The sequence below is a fragment of the Nansenia antarctica genome, assembly GCF_963989245.1.
Source record: "Nansenia antarctica genome assembly, chromosome: 3".
In the NCBI taxonomy this organism is placed as follows: domain Eukaryota; kingdom Metazoa; phylum Chordata; class Actinopteri; order Argentiniformes; family Microstomatidae; genus Nansenia; species Nansenia antarctica.
Window position 1 is genome coordinate 8,371,914 of NC_137688.1, and position 12,500 is coordinate 8,384,413.

Genomic DNA, 12,500 nt, shown 5'->3' on the forward strand with positions numbered 1-12,500 from the left:
CGCTCTCATGTAGGACGTCGCGGCTCACAGGTCACAGGTCAGCCGGTTCACGCGTATGTGACCACGTCATCACGTGGACAGAGGCTTAAGAAGCAGACGAGTGGACGCTCCTCCTAGCATTCAACAGTTGTGCCGTGTTTGTACTGGCTAGGTTTGGTGTGGTGAACCAAACCACCTCCGCCAGCCTCCACCCAATCGCGCGTTCTATATGTAGCCTTACTACGGGGGAGGGGAGAGGGGAGAGTGGGAGGGGGGTTGATAAGTTATGGGCTTACTGCCATAGTATACATGTAGGTTGTGGTTGTTTAACCCCCCGTCTCTACAGAGTGGAGACATCCAATTACACCAAGTTGAAGTTATATTACCACTCGAGTGTCTGAGTGAACCGCATATAATATCGGACAGTCTCTAAATCTCAACCCCCAACCAGGGACGGGTTACACAACAAGGCCCTGCGTCACACAGGCTTTGATGATCCGAGTTTAAATGAGGACCGCTCTCGACCGTGTGTGTTATGACAGCGGAGGAAGGCCTTATTAGAGATGTCTCCATTGATCTCCGCCTCCAAAAGTATGCCAGGGACCCTGACCACCCTCCCCCCCCCCCGCCCTCACCCCGCCCCCTGGCGTTTCCTCCCATCGCGTTGGCCAATTAGTGCGACCTCAAACGAGAGCCAATTAGTTGCTAGGTCTTGATTATGAGCTACAAGACCCTCTGGCCTTTTGGCAAATTCCGTGATTAGAACTACTTGGTGGTGCTAAGGAGCTGAACAAAGGGTCACGGTGGGATTTTGCTTGTTTCTTTCTTGTTTTGAATATATTGGTCCTCTGTGGCTCAGTCGGTAGAGCATGGTGCTAACAACGCTTAGGCTGTGGGTTCGATTCCTGCTGGGAACCCTCTATACTGAAATGTATGCACTCACTGCGATGTAGGTAAGTCGCTTTGGATAAAAGTGTCAGCTAACGGGCGCTTGGTGGTGTAACACTCTAAGAGTCGACCATGTAACTGCAGGGTCCCTGGTTCGATTCCGGCCGCGGACATCCTGCATGTCATCCCTTCTCTCACCCATCCTTCCTGTCAAATCTCTACTGTCTCTGTCTCAATAAAAAACGAGAAATATGAGTGGGACTGCCCGCACCCCCGCCCCCCCCCCCCCCGAAAAAAATAAACGAATAAAAAAAAGAAGCGTCAGCTAAATGCCATCCATCCATTATGGTATGGAAGTTATGGATGACTTCTAATGCCCATATTCTCATTGGCTGGGCAGTAACCGGAGGCCTCCATTAGACACCTGTTGCGCAGACTGTCTGAATAGACAGAATTGTGAAAACAAAACAACCGAAACAAACTGCATTGATTTCCTAACATAATATGTCAGGAAATCAATATGACCTAACATTATTTGCCAAGCGCCCCTGCATTTGCATCAGGCATTTGTTACCGCTAAAGCTCCTCAGAACTGGAGCCCTTTAATTCTCGGAAAGAAAAAAACGCTCACAGTCACGACTCAGCATTCTTTAACCCTAGCTAAGGCTTATATACAGTACAGTAACAGTACAAATCCTACCTCTTTTCTTTCCCCCCAAAGTCCCAGGGAAAGCCTTCTGTAGCTCCTTCAGTTTAGGGGCAATGAATTTCAATAATGCATGAAGCAGAGGCATTTTGGGACATAATCGCTTCCCTGGAGGAGAGCTGCACAGCTCGTCGTCGTCCCCCTCCTCCCTCCTCCCTCCTCCCTCCCCCTCCCCCCTGCTCTCCTCCGCCCAGTATCAAAGAATAATCTAATGTCACGCACAGAAGAAAGGTTACTTTCTGCATACGCATTGATATTTCCGCTCTGGGATGCTGACCTTTTTCGATTAAGCTGTGATTTTTCAGTTTTTCCTTTTTTCTTTCCCCCTTCTTTCTAAATGTGACACACAGGCGAAGCAGGGAGGCTCTATGTGATATATTAACATTAATTATGCCATTTGTCGTTAGCCGGAAAAACGTTGACAGTGTTGTTGTCTTTAGCCTTAATTGACTGTGTGACATAATTACATTTTAGTCAACCTTGAGCGTGTTTTTCCTTAAATCAGTTTTATCTTGTTTCACGCTCATCTCCCACTATTTGATACGTGGTTGAATTCCTGTTAAACGACACATTAGGCAATGTGCTTGGCAGTTTGTGCAGCATTAGTGACTCTTAATACCGTATACTTACCTAAGGTATTCGGAGTGCTCCGTGTGCTAGTATTAACCACCAGTGTGTGGGGCTCATACCTCTCTTCAGGAATACTTCCATGGTTAGGATACCATAATGTCTCCAGATGATTATACTTGTACTATGATACATGATACTTTCACTGATGAAAAAAACCATGTCATGACATCCTTCACTGCCACGTTTCACCAGTATGTTATGAAATCACTATACAGTTTGATAATTACTGATTCCACAATTTTGTATTGTATATTATTACTGTTGTTATGTTTCGTATTGCATATGATGTGCTCCTGTTGTCTTATGTTCACTAATTTGCTCTCTATCTTTCTCTCTCTCTCTCCCTCTCTCTCCTTCTCTCTCTCTCTCTCTCTCTTTCTCTCTCTCCCTACCTCTCTCTCTTTCTCTCTCTCTCTCTCTCTCTCTCTCTCTACCTCTCTCTCTCTCTCCCTACCTCTCTTTCTCTCCCTACCTCTCTCTCTCTCCCTACCTCTCTCTCTCTCTCTCTCCCCTACCTCTCTCTCTCTCTCTCTCTCCCTACCTCTCTCTCTCTTCCCCCCCCCTCTCTCTCTCATTGCAGACCTAAGGCCCCTTCCAGACGTGGCTATGACAGGGAACTGCACCCAGGAGTGCACCGAGTTCGGCCACTCCGACACCTGCTGGATGCCCGGCCAGCCGTCGCCCGACCCCGCCCGCAAGACCTCCATGACCGCCGCCCAGCTCTCCACCTTCCTGCCTTACCAGGAGAGAGAGGCGGGGCAGCAGGAGCAGCACCTCATGGCCAACGGCAGCCCCAAGCCCCTGACGGAGGAGCGGGGGAGCGGAGGCGGCGGAGGTGGTGGAGGTGGCGGCGGTGGCAGTGGCTCCAAGGTGGCCAACATGCGTTTCCTGCCCCCCTACAGTGCCTACTCCGGGGGCGGCAGCGACTCCTCCTCCGGGAAAGACTGCGGCCTGGAGGAGATCCCGCTGAGTCAGGCCGCAGAGTACCACTCCGCCACCACCCCCACCAGCCAGGGGTCCAAGAGAGAGATTTACCTGTGAGGGCCATGATTAGCCCGGCCCGCCTTCTGCCCCCCCCCACCATTATCCCCCCCCCCCATGGCCTGATAAAGACACCACACCACCTGTACCATTTGAACCCCTTACCAGTTATGGCCATCGTTCCTGACGTTCCCCATGCCCCCAAAAGTCTACCCCCCTCACTGCCCCTGTGCCTAGTTGCTGTGCAGTCTGAAAAGTTCCACAGCAGCACTACATTATTGCCCCCCCTTTTTATAATCCCACCCACCATTACGAGGCTTTAGAATCCCCCCCCCCCCAACAATTTAATAACACGTGAAAAAAAGAAAAAATCGATTCAAATCAAATTAAAAAATGACATGCCGAATACAACTGCTACGTGAAGGAATGTAAACTACACTATCGTTTGAACCTTGTGATCATTTAAATGGAGACTATTTAGCTATGTTTATGTATTTGGACAACGTTGCTGTCGAAAACAATCAAAAAAAATTATTCTTCTTGTAAATTATACACATGAATATACAGTGTATTGCGATCTATTTTAGGTGTTCTGTTTGGTTTGGTTTGGTTTGGTTAGTTTGATTTCTATTTCTATTTTTAGGCAAGAGTGTCTTTCAGTCAACTCCAGGACCTCTAAATGTACACTTTGAGCGGCGATGCCCCGACAGAGGGCCGCACGACTGACTGACAACCTCCTCCAGCGCGTGCTCATTATAAGACACTGACAAATCCTCAACACATTTGACCCATTTGTTCTTTACTCGACTACCTACAAAGGCAAATGTTTCCGCCATAAATATTTTTCACAGCGGAGAGAGAGAGAGAGGTCTTTGCTAATGTACAGCACTGTAAATACAACGGACAAACAAACAGACTCTGAACATTATCTGTGTTTTCTTTTTTTCTTGGGTTTTCCTTTGACTGTGAAGAGGAAACTGTAGCTTTCGTGAAATTGTCATCAAAACACATTCGTCCCACTCAGGTGTTGTGGTCATGGTAACCACAATGCACAGAGGGACCATGCCAAGTGTAACAACACCCTGAGGAGGACTTCTTCAAACCTCTGACATCACCAACCTTGGGAAGCTACAGACGACAAACATGTGACTTTTGCTCCTCATCTTTACCAGGAAACTTTGACGAAAGAAAAACAGAGAGAGAGAGAAAAAAAAAGTGGTTTGTTAAAAAAAGTGGTGTGTTAGCGTTAACCGTGTTGGTTTCTAGTGAACGTCACTGTCTTCTTCTGATGTGTGTTTACAGTCGCTGACACCACGACCTCACAGTAGGGGGCGTCTGACTGAGGGATATAGATTCACATCGGTACCCAGCTGGTCATCAGAGGGGGAAACAGCTTGTGTTTGATTAGGTGGGCCGCTCCGTCTCCACAACTCCCACAACGTTTCCCTACAGCTCTAATTTGATAAATACTGTATGTCAGACCAGGGCAGCCATGTTAGTTTACAAAAGAAATAGGCCGTCATGAACTGTTGTGACTACCCGGCTTCTCTCTATGGTCACGGCGGGGCTGGTAGAGAGTGTGAGGTAAAGGTCCTGTGGTGGTGTAGAAGAGGTAGTGGAGGTGGAGATTGAGGCTGGAGATTACGGGAGAAGATTTATGGCACCTGTGCACGCTAGCATGCTAGCGCTTCCCCCCGCAATGCAGAGGCATCCGTCTAATTACGCCTGGAGGACCCCCCCCGCCACATCCCCCCCCACACTTTCATTAGAGGTGATCATTTTCACATAGAAAAAAAACGAGCTGGATGTTCTGACGGTTTAGAATTTCATTTGGAGCCTCGTATTAATAGCTGCTGACAGTAATGGGGATTTCACCTGTGGCAACGGGCATCAGCAGTGATTGGACTAATGAAAATGCATTGAAATGAAGAGAGAGAGAGAGAGAGAGAGAGAGAGAGAGAGAGAGAGAGAGAGAGAGAGAGAGAGAGAGAGAGAGAGAGCGAAAAGGGTGTGATATGAACTAATCGTCAGACTGCCACTGTGACATGACATGCCTCAGCACTCACACCGCAGAAACACCAGAGGAAAAACATCAAAGAGGACAAGTCGTGAGGAGTTGTTATTGCTACCTAGATTCCAAAATACTTCAGGTGGGGGTCATTCAAGGGTCAGGCTCCTTTGCTAAAGGGTCAGGCTTACCAGGAGATCTATTCTTATTGCCTAGAAGTGCTGTTTCTGTGTAGTGGATGTTCCTAGAGCATCACACCACCATTTTTATTTCCATGCATTGCTGTTGTTTTAGTATACAGTCCACATGCTAGATCTCCATGGACAACTTACTTTTTTTGCCTATATAATTAATATATTTGTTTTTGATGTAGCCTATGTATGAATGTGTTTCGGGTGTGGGCGGAATCTTTTTTTTAACTTTGATATTACCACCCAACAAGGTATACAAAGACAGAACTGTCACCTTTAGAAAGGGTAGCCATTGATCATTTGGATTCATCGTATGCAGTATGTCATGGTGACAATCAATCTCTGTGCCTGCTCATGAAGCACACATCTACTTCAAAAACACATTACTGAGAGGAGAGATAGGGTTTCTGTGTTTGAAAAGACACGGCACAAATTGAACTGTGCAGACCAATAATCATCACCATCTGTGTGTTCTTCAGTGCTCGGCTCTTGTCATTTCCCGAAAATTTGAACAGCCTTTTTCGAGAGAGCACACAGTAGTATTAAACCAAATCCTCAGACATCTTTCCAAAGTATCTACTAGAAGACTTCCCATAATAAGTGTCAGAGGGAGCTGGGAACCTTGTGTTCCTGTTCATTCGAGACATGCCTCCGCTATCTATCATTTAATATCCAGCCTGGGCTCCTTGTTTGAGAATTTATAGATCAAACACAGGGACGCTATTAAGTCACTGGTCTCCCCCCATGGTGTTCCACTACAGCAAACAGGCATTTCCTTCCTCATTGACATGCCCTGTGCTCCCCTGGTGCTCTGTCTCCCCGGCCCTGGACCGGACCGGCCCAGCTTATCTGGACCTCCAGGGCTAAAGGAATACACTATCTAAGCCCCCACGCTCCATTCTCTGAGTTGACATAGCTGATACACAGAGGGCTGGATGAGTGTGTGTGTGTGTGTGTGCGTGTGTGTGTGTGTGTGAGTGTGTGTGTGTGTGTGTGTGTGTGTGTGTGTGTGTGCGCGTGTGTGTGTGTGTGTGCGTGTGTGTGTGTGTGTGTGTGTGTGTGCGTGTGTGTGCGTGTGTGGCGGGGGTTGGCGGGTGTCGGGGGTGGGGGTGGGGGTGGGGGTGTGTGTGTGTGTGTATGTGCGTGTGTGTGGCGGGGGGGCAGTGCTTTGAACAGTGATTTGGAATAAAGGGAAAGGAAGAGATATAGATGGAGTGAGAGTCGAAGAGGGAAGAGGTCATGTGGCACCAATTAACCCTGACTCTTTGTGAGGGTGGCGACAGGTTGACCTTTGAGATGCTATGCTATTTGCTTTCCTTTAACCTTTGGGGTGTTGTGTAACACAGGGTGAAATTTGAGAGGGGGACACAGAGTGTAAGTGTTTGTGCGTGTGTGTGTGTGTGTGTGTGTTTGCCTGTCTGCACGTGTGCGTGTGCGTGTGTGTGTGCGTGTGTGTGTTCACAGGCCACACTGGTGGTATCTGCTGCAGCATTTCTGATTTCAGAGGTGCTGCACATTGTGATAAGCTGGCCCCGCCTAAGCTCTATGGACACAAGGCATCTTCTGACAGGCACACAGACTCTTAAGTCCTCTGGGGAAAACCTGGAGTTCATCCCCTGAGAGAGGCTGTCACCGTTTCTGGCAGGCAAGGTCTGTGTGAGCGCTGTATGTGTGGGTGTGTGTGTGTGTGTGTGTGTCAGATGTGTGTGTGTGTGTGTGTGCGTGTGTGCCGGCCTGCGTGCGTGTGTGCTGTGTGCCTGCTTGTGCGTTATTTACTTGGGGAGCAGCATGCCTACAGTGTGTTGTTTATATGGTTTAATGTTTTGCCTTTCGTTTTCATTCATGTATAAAGCATGTACGGTTCTTCAGCTCTGCGAATCGGCTTATGCTTGGTCTGTGAAACACGGACCGCAGCGAGTGCCGTGGAAATCGCTGACGGGCGTAAAGTGGATGACAAGGGGTATTATTTGTCACACCTTGTATTCATGTTTCTGTACATATCCTTCCATGTTTCTGGTGCTCAGCACGGCTCGTCATAATCACCTTCCCTCCTGTGTTCATCACCGCTGTTTTACTTCTGATAGACAGTTGTACAGACTCCAAGCATAGGTGTGCGCTCACGAAAACAGCTGAAGTTTCCCTATTGTTCTAAAAAAAAAAAACAAGGAGAGAGGCTTATTTCCACTTCTACAGTATGGATGTATCCACTGCTATGGATCTGTACATTTAAGCGACACTCTGGTTGATCTGTAACATTATTCATTCTGGGTCATTACGTTAGTTGGAGTTTAGAGTGCTAATGGACATCACTTTGTTCGCTCTGGTGCCGTGTAGGTGTATTTTGATATGGACAAAAAGTGGACGGTGTGTAGAGTGTGACGTTGCTCTCTAACTCACTACTGTAGACCCCCCACACCTATCGAGACCTGTCGCCAACACGGGCGGGTTCCGTTAAACACCCGCCTCCAAGATCAATCTGTCAATCAAGTTCAGCTCCAATCACATCGCACTGTACTCTCAGAATGTATCAGCTGAGCCAATGATAGGACAGGTGATTACAGTGACTGGGGGGGGGGGGGGGGGGGCGGTGAACAATGTAGGTGCCGGCTTTTCCTGAAGGGGAGTTTTAGTAGAGCATGAAAAAGCCAATTTTATAAATATATACATTTTTGTTGTTGTCGACGTTGTTTTATTAGTAGTATAAAAACAACACTGCTATAAACATATAAATATAAATGGACATTGCTATTTTTTACCAGAGACGTCGGATTTTTGGCTTTGTAAATGATGTCCTGCGTTTCCACCAGGCAGACTGTTTTCTATGTTTCCTTTCTTCTTTGTCCCTTTATGATTGGTGTTTAATTATGACGTGACATCCTCACAGTAATACAACACACACACACACACGCACACACACACACACACACACAAACAGACAGACATACACACACACACACACACACACAGACAGACATACTCACACGCACAGACACACACGCACGCACACAGACGTACACAGACGCATGCACGCATGCGCACACACATACACACACATACACACTCACACACCTACACACACACACACACACACGCGCGCACACACACGCACAGAGAATTAGTTCAAATTAGCTACAATCAGGAATGAAGTAAAACTGTCATAACTTTTAATATCACAACATCAGTTATACGATACGGAACTGAAACCAATCACTTGATCTTCAGAAAGTCTCCTGTGCATTGTGGTCTCTATGTTGTGTATTAAAATAACTATTACATTGTAAAACAGCTTTTCTTACATGTGGAACTCTGTGGACGGTCAACCCCGAGGTCTGCTACACTTCCTAAAGTACAACAAGAAGAAGAAAACAGGAATAAACATCTGCCGTTATATTACAGTATGTCTTTACAGAAAGTCGACGTTTGTAGCCTAACTGTTGGTTCTATTTAAATAGGAAACATGCTCGTGATGCCTTGTTTTTTTGTACAGTTTTATGTACATGCAAGTGTAGCTTTTGAAAAATGAAATTATCAAAAAAATAAATATATGAAGAAATCCAATGACGACTCTAAATGGTAAGATATTTTTCAGAGTAGAGTGTGTTAGGTTATGAGTGGGTTTCAGGTTCTCGTAGAGGTGGTGTGTGTGGATGCTGATACTGTCTAAAACGTCTACTGTAAACTACTCACTGGCTTTACCGCGTTCTCTCTTTGTTTCTTTCATTTCCTTTTCGGCTTTATGTTTATTGCAAAACAGTGGCTTTGAGGACAATTGGGTTGTATGTTTGTTTTAGCCTCATATGTTTCTCCTCTTCTGTTATAATCAGTATCCGCATGTTTGAAAAAGAAATGTGGTCTTTTATTTTTGCTGAGCAAATCAAAGAAACAATATCTTGTAATTATTCCTTCCTTATAGCTTTACAATAAAAATACATTCAGTAAAGAAATCCGTCTGCCTTATTATTGCACTTTCAATGCGTTCTCTTGCCGGTTAAACTTTATAACATTATACACTTTTGTTTATTTTTGTTGGTAGCTACCTCACGATCATGAAGTCTTTTCTCTTCTGTGATTCAGGACAGTGTTCCACTTCAGGAAATGTACTTGTGAATGAAGTTGCTGTCGTGCCCTAAAGCAAGACACCCAATCACATCGCTATTATAGAATCCAAGTGCTTACTGTGTGAGTTAGATATATCAGAAGAAGTTCTCCATGTGGATTCTCTGTGGAAATTGGGTTTGGAAAATTGTTCCAAACAACAAACATCCAATCCAATGAATACATTCACAGGATTTCCACACATTATATTCTTGAGCAGAACAAAAACAACAATGTGCATGACAGGTCTACAGGACCATGACAGATATACAGTACCATCACAGGTATTCAGTACCATAAAAAAATAACAATAATGGCAAGCAAAATCACTCACAGTGCTCAGAGTAACAGGGCTTTGTTGACATTACCTCCTTTGCTGTACCATCTGTTTTGGCCAAATCCATCTTTGCATACTTCTCTTTCTACCCCTCCATCCCTTCCTCCCTCCCTCCCTCCCTCCCTCCCAGGACTCGCCTAGTTTATTGGTGCTCCAGTGGAGGGATTTACCCATCCTGAGTGCCTCCCCCCAGGATAGAGAGGCAATGCCAGGGTCACTGTTAGTATCTCTTGCTGAGCCACTGGAGTATAGCGCGTTATGCAGAGGGAGAAGCAGCTACCATCTAAATGGTAAATATTGGCTCTGGGTAAGGAGTAAATGAACTGTCTAATGGTAGGCTTGGAAATAAAACTGCACTTGAGGTGCCGGGCAGACCAGTGTTTCCTTGCACTGACAGCAGCTGAGTTCTTGATAAAGTGGAGAAAGAGGAGGAGGAGGAGGAGGAGGAGGAGGAGGAGGAGGAGGAGGAGGAGGAGGAGGAGCTTGGTGGTGTTGGTGGTGGTGGGGATGGCGATTGGAGAATAAGCTAGAGGTAGAAGTTGCTGCCTAGTGGAACTGGCTTTACCCACACTGAAGGTTACTGTCCTATGTCCTAGCCCCGTGGTGTACTGAGGGAGGTGGTATGTACTCTGAGGGAGACTCAGAGACTCATATATATATATATATATATATATATATATACTGTATATATGTTAAAAAACTAGGGTTAGGGTTAGGTGCTAGGGTGACTTGGTACATGCTGGCATGTCTAATCTTAGCCCTAACCCTAACCCTAACCCTAACCGTAGCACCCTAGCACCTAACCCTAACCCTAGTTTTCCCACATGTACCGTAACATAGTATATTAATGTATTCACCTATGTTTTCAATGTTATTTTTCAAAGGAGGTCGAAGTTTATCCAGCATACAATGATGAATTAGGACATTAAGAAAGGGCTTAGAGCTGTATTTTACTTGTGAGAGAACCAATATGGTGGTTCTTCTTAACCTAAAAAGATGGATCAGGCTCAACTGAGGGCGACACCACAGAGGGTGCTTAGGAGGCCTTGCAACCTAGAAAGCGGTCAAGTGTGTGAACCTGTAGGGGTTAAGTAGGTAAGATTACGTTAATGTCACAGTCGTCTACCACACTGCCAAGTCCTTCTCCGACATAGCGAAACACAGTATATTGTACGCTAGCTCTCTCTGCTCTCCACCCACTAGCAGCAGGAAAGCACATAACCACAGGCACAATGTGAAATGTTAAAATGGAGATTAGCCTAGCGTTGCAGATCTCTACATAATGATTAAGAATCATGCCTTGCATTTCAATGGAAGCTCTTGTGACTGGAAGCGCCGAGATAATTTCCTATGCTTTACTGGGTAATTCCCATGCATACCCATGCGTTGGGGGTGGGGGGGTGGAGGCCCAGTTTTTATAACGCTCTCTCATTTGCAGTATCTAAATGTCCCTTCGATGCCCCCTACCCCTCATCCATCCTCTCGCTTGCCTGAAGTCCGTCCGGTGTCCGAGACGGTGCGTTGGAGGAGATGGAGTGCTCGGGTATTTTGGGGAGGGTGTTTAGGGGAGGGTGTTTTGGGGAGGGTGTTTAGGGAGGGTGTTTTGGGGAGGGTGTTAAGGGAGGGTGTTTTGGGGACGGTGTTTAGGGAGGGTGGGCATGGGATGCCTGTGGGGAGGGGACTTCTGCTGTTGTCATGGACTGTCCTGTACTTTGACCCCATCACCCCCCCCCCCCCCCCCCACCCACACACACACACACACACACACGCACACACGCACACACACACACATGCGCACACACACACACACACACACACACGCACACACACACACACACACACACACGCACACACTCACACACACACTCCATTCGCCCCCTAGTGCCACTCTGTTAGCGCCCTCTCCATCACTGTCTGCCCGGGGCAAGCCACCAAGGACCCTGCAGAGGGAAGAAACCAGAGCGTGCTGAGGGGGGGAGGGGAAGGAGTGGGGAAGGGGCGGGGGGGGGGCATTTCCCTCAGGGGGCACGGAGACTCTTCTCACATCAATCACTTGGCGGGAAAAAAGAAGAGAGCCCTGATGATGCACCAAATCTCCCCCCAATCCTCTCTATCCCACTCCCACTCTCCTCTTCCACTGCACGGGCACCCACTCTCCTCCCTCCCAACACATCATTTTTTTATTTTCTTTTTTTAAACTTTTATTTAACCAGTTGGTCATCCTATACATCCCCCCCCCCCTCCCCCTCCCCCTCCCCCTCCCCCCTTTCCACTTCTCCCAAAACCCACCCCTCTAGTCCATCCATCCACTCTTTTCACTCTTTTCCTGACCTCGGTTTCACTCCCTATCTATTACCCCAGCCAGGGCCAATTGGGGACCTTCACCCCTCTCCACTTGAAAGACAAACCTCCATCACAGCCGGCGCTGACAGGGCCTGCTGGTGCCGCCGCCGCTGTCATTGGCTAAACAAAAGGGTGAGTGTTGTGATTCGTCTCTGTTGTGACGTTTTAGAGGATAGCCTGTCAGCTGCCGCCGAGCAGCCTGGGAGACTAGAGGAGAGTCTCACAGCGTGGAATGGAGTTCAGCTGCAGAGCACAGGGAGAGAGGTAGTAGAGCATAGGGGCAGGGCATAGGGGCAGAGCGTAGGGGTTGCATAGGGACTGCGGGAAAAGCAGCATGACAGG